Below are 5,000 nucleotides of genomic sequence, written 5' to 3'. Positions count from 1 at the left end.
TTCAAGCATGACAATGTAAAACCAGTTGATTTAGTTTTGAAATGCCTCCTTTCTATGCATCTCTAATCCTTTTATCCAATGTATCTCACCTTTATGTCCTTTGGCTTAGTTGGTCAAAGAGCCTGTTTAGCAAACAGAAAATCTTGAATTTGAATGCCAGCAGTGCTATTCTTTCTTTATGTCAGTTTGGGGCTTCTTAACTCTCTAAGCAGGCTTTCTAATGTATCACACCTGTTTGTCCTTTGTCTTAGTTGGTCAAAGAGCCTGTTTAGTAAACAGAAAATCTTGAATTTGAATGCCAGCAGTCCTCTTCCTTCTTTATCTCAGTTTAGGGCTGTTTAACTCTCTAAGCAGGCTTTCTAATGTATCACACCTGTTTGTCCTTTGTCTTAGTTGGTCAAAGAGCCTATTTAGTAAATGGAAAATCTTGAATTTGAATGCCAGCAGTCCTTTTCCTTCTTTATCTCAGTTTAGGGCTGTTTAACTGTCTAAGCAGGCTTTTTAATGTTTCGCACCTGTTTGTCCTTTGGCTTAGTTGGTCAAAGAGCCTATTTAGTAAAAGGAAAATCTTGATTTTGAATGTCAGCAGTGCTTTCTATTCTTCATCTCATTTTGTGGGTTTTTACCCCAAAAAGAGGACTTTTACTCTTGTTTGTCATCAAATATTAATTTCCCACAGCCCTAATATAGTGCAATTGAGAAAAAAAATTGTCTGCTGTTGAAACACTTTAAAAGGAATTAGAGGATATAATTTTCTTTACAGAATATAGGATGGCATCAAGCTTTACAAATTAAAACCAGTGGATTTACAGATCTGACTCTGCAAAGTTTGATAGCAGCACAGGAGTATTGTAAACTTTCATGCTTGAAGTGTCCACCGCTTGGGTTAAAAATGAAAACCAAACCATTCAACACGAAAGAAGAAGCAGATTAATCCGACGAGGATGGAATTCGAACCCATGCATGCAGAGAACAAAGGATTAGCAGTCCATCGCCTTAACCACTCGGCCACTTCTTCTCCATAGCACCTGTGCGTTTAGGTGGGAAGATGTTGAGAGGGTTTTTACCAGTCAGTGTTTTTTCACTGAAGATTGTATGTTGGCTTTTGTCAGAGTTGCCTTATCTCGTCAACTACAGTGCCTGTTGTTTGAAGTTAGCTTGGGGAAAACTCTATCAGAAATGAACCAGTGCTGAGGTTTTTAATATCAATTAGTCATAATTTTTCCTCCTTTTGGTTTTGCCATGGCATTTCTTCAATCTGTCTATTCTGTGTCATAACTTGGAAGCAAAACAAGTCCCAAATTTCAGCTGTGCTAAAAGATGGCTCATTCAATTGCAAAACTTCAAAGCCTTTGTCCTCGATACAGCTTCTGTAAATTTGTCAGTCTTTTAAATGAATGCTCTTCAAAATTTACTTGGCTTCTTAAGTGTTATGACTGAGATTGAAATCTTATTCCATGTTTCTGCTCTACGTGGAATGGAACTCAAACTCAATATTATTTTGCTGCGCTAACCAGTTGAATGTTCGATTGGTGCTTCAATCTTCCTTTGATTTCAAGTGCATGCCATCTTCTGGTACTGTGGCTTAGTTGGATAAAGCGCCTGTCTCAGGAGATCCTGAGTTCGAATCTCAGCAGTGCCTTGTTTTCATCTCCTCACAAAGAAGCTTCCTATCTTAAAAATAGTTGTTTCACTAGCCACTGATAGTGCAATTGTGAGATTAAAAATCTCTTCTACTTAAGAGATATAAAGGAAGAAAGATGGCTTCAAGCATGACAATGTAAAACCAGTTGATTTAGTTTTGAAATGCATCCTTTCTATGCATCTCTAATCCGTTTATCCAATGTATCTCACCTTTATGTCCTTTGGCTTAGTTGGTCAAAGAGCCTGTTTAGTAAACAGAAAATCTTGAATTTGAATGCCAGCTATTCTTTCTTTATGTCAGTTTGGGGCTTCTTAACTCTCTAAGCAGGCTTTCTAATGTATCACACCTATTTGTCCTTTGTCTTAGTTGGTCAAAGAGCCTGTTTAGTAAACAGAAAATCTTGAATTTGAATGCCAGCAGTGCTATTCTTTCTTTATGTCAGTTTGGGGCTTCTTAACTCTCTAAGCAGGCTTTCTAATGTATCACACCTGTTTGTCCTTTGTCTTAGTTGGTCAAAGAGCCTGTTTAGTAAACAGAAAATCTTGAATTTGAATGCCAGCAGTCCTCTTCCTTCTTTATCTCAGTTTAGGGCTGTTTAACTCTCTAAGCAGGCTTTCTAATGTATCACACCTGTTTGTCCTTTGTCTTAGTTGGTCAAAGAGCCTATTTAGTAAATGGAAAATCTTGATTTTGAATGTCAGCAGTGCTTTCTATTCTTCATCTCATTTTGTGGGTTTTTACCCCAAAAAGAGGACTTCTACTCTTGTTTGTCATCAAATATTAATTTCCCACAGCCCTAATATAGTGCAATTGAGAAAAAAAATTGTCTGCTGTTGAAACACTTTAAAAGGAATTAGAGGATATAATTTTCTTTACAGAATATAGGATGGCATCAAGCTTTACAAATTAAAACCAGTGGATTTACAGATCTGACTCTGCAAAGTTTGATAGCAGCACAGGAGTATTGTAAACTTTCATGCTTGAAGTGTCCACCGCTTGGGTTAAAAATGAAAACCAAACCATTCAACACGAAAGAAGAAGCAGATTAATCCGACGAGGATGGGATTCGAACCCATGCATGCAGAGCACAATGGATTAGCAGTCCATCACCTTAACCACTCGGCCACCTCGTCTACATAGCGCCCGTGCATTTAGGTGGGAAGATGTTGAGAGGGTTTTTACCAGTCAGTGTTTTTTCACTGAAGATTGTATGTTGGCTTTTGTCAGAGTTGCCTTATCTCGTCAACTACAGTGCCTGTTGTTTGAAGTTAGCTTGGGGAAAACTCTATCAGAAATGAACCAGTGCTGAGGTTTTTAATATCAATTAGTCATAATTTTTCCTCCTTTTGGTTTTGCCATGGCATTTCTTCAATCTGTCTATTCTGTGTCATAACTTGGAAGCAAAACAAGTCCCAAATTTCAGCTGTGCTAAAAGATGGCTCATTCAATTGCAAAACTTCAAAGCCTTTGTCCTTGATACAGCTTCTGTAAATTTGTCAGTCTTTTAAATGAATGCTCTTCAAAATTTACTTGGCTTCTTAAGTGTTATGACTGAGATTGAAATCTTATTCCATGTTTCTGCTCTACGTGGAATGGAACTCAAGCTCAATATTATTTTGCTGCGCTAACCAGTTGAATGTTCGATTGGTGCTTCAATCTTCCTTTGATTTCAAGTGCATGCCATCTTCTGGTGCTGTGGCTTAGTTGGTTAAAGCGCCTGTCTAGTAAACAGGAGATCCTGAGTTCGAATCTCAGCAGTGCCTTGTTTTCATCTCCTCACAAAGAAGCTTCCTATCTTAAAAATAGGTGTTTCACTTGCAACTGATAGTGCAATTGTGAGATTAAAAATCTCTTCTATCTAAGCGATATAAAGGAAGAAAGATGGCTTCAAGCATGACAATGTAAAACCAGTTGATTTAGTTTTGAAATGCCTCCTTTCTATGCATCTCTAATCCGTTTATCCAATGTATCTCACCTTTATGTCCTTTGGCTTAGTTGGTCAAAGAGCCTGTTTAGCAAACAGAAAATCTTGAATTTGAATGCCAGCAGTGCTATTCTTTCTTTATGTCAGTTTGGGGCTTCTTAACTCTCTAAGCAGGCTTTCTAATGTATCACACCTGTTTGTCCTTTGTCTTAGTTGGTCAAAGAGCCTGTTTAGTAAACAGAAAATCTTGAATTTGAATGCCAGCAGTCCTCTTCCTTCTTTATCTCAGTTTAGGGCTGTTTAACTCTCTAAGCAGGCTTTCTAATGTATCACACCTGTTTGTCCTTTGTCTTAGTTGGTCAAAGAGCCTATTTAGTAAATGGAAAATCTTGAATTTGAATGCCAGCAGTCCTTTTCCTTCTTTATCTCAGTTTAGGGCTGTTTAACTCTCTAAGCAGGCTTTTTAATGTTTTGCACCTGTTTGTCCTTTGGCTTAGTTGGTCAAAGAGCCTATTTAGTAAAAGGAAAATCTTGATTTTGAATGTCAGCAGTGCTTTCTATTCTTCTTCTCATTTTGTGGGTTTTTACCCCAAAAAGAGGACTTTTACTCTTGTTTGTCATCAAATATTAATTTCCCACAGCCCTAATATAGTGCAATTGAGAAAAAAAATTGTCTGCTGTTGAAACACTTTAAAAGGAATTAGAGGATATAATTTTCTTTACAGAATATAGGATGGCATCAAGCTTTACAAATTAAAACCAGTGGATTTACAGATCTGACTCTGCAAAGTTTGATAGCAGCACAGGAGTATTGTAAACTTTCATGCTTGAAGAGTCCACCGCTTGGGTTAAAAATGAAAACCAAACCATTCAACACGAAAGAAGAAGCAGATTAATCCGACGAGGATGGAATTCGAACCCATGCATGCAGAGCACAAAGGATTAGCAGGCCATCGCCTTAACCACCCGGCCACTTCTTCTCCATAGCACCTGTGCGTTTAGGTGGGAAGATGTTGAGAGGGTTTTTACCAGTCAGTGTTTTTTCACTGAAGATTGTATGTTGGCTTTTGTCAGAGTTGCCTTATCTCGTCAACTACAGTGCCTGTTGTTTGAAGTTAGCTTGGGGAAAACTCTATCAGAAATGAACCAGTGCTGAGGTTTTTAATATCAATTAGTCATAATTTTTCCTCCTTTTGGTTTTGCCATGGCATTTCTTCAATCTGTCTATTCTGTGTCATAACTTGGAAGCAAAACAAGTCCCAAATTTCAGCTGTGCTAAAAGATGGCTCATTCAATTGCAAAACTTCAAAGCCTTTGTCCTCGATACAGCTTCTGTAAATTTGTCAGTCTTTTAAATGAATGCTCTTCAAAATTTACTTTGCTTCTTAAGTGTTATGACTGAGATTGAAATCTTATTCCATGTTTCTGCTC

At 37.7% G+C, this 5,000-nt stretch overlaps 2 non-coding genes across 2 annotated transcripts; one reads left to right on the top strand and one right to left on the bottom strand.

The window, feature by feature from the left end:
* Window positions 1–2,696: 2,696 nt before the first annotated feature.
* TRNAS-GCU (transfer RNA serine (anticodon GCU)) lies at window positions 2,697–2,778 on the bottom strand. Its single transcript has one exon. It is a non-coding gene; the product is annotated as a tRNA-Ser (tRNA).
* Window positions 2,779–3,334: 556 nt separating this feature from the next.
* Window positions 3,335–3,408, top strand: TRNAT-AGU (transfer RNA threonine (anticodon AGU)). Its single transcript has one exon. It is a non-coding gene; the product is annotated as a tRNA-Thr (tRNA).
* The last annotated feature ends 1,592 nt before the right edge of the window (window positions 3,409–5,000 follow it).

This window comes from Dendrobates tinctorius, unplaced genomic scaffold (genome assembly GCF_039654945.1).
Source record: "Dendrobates tinctorius isolate UK_male_01 unplaced genomic scaffold, ASM3965494v1 ptg000204l, whole genome shotgun sequence".
Lineage (NCBI taxonomy): Eukaryota > Metazoa > Chordata > Amphibia > Anura > Dendrobatidae > Dendrobates > Dendrobates tinctorius.
This window is presented reverse-complemented; position numbering and strand designations above follow the sequence as displayed.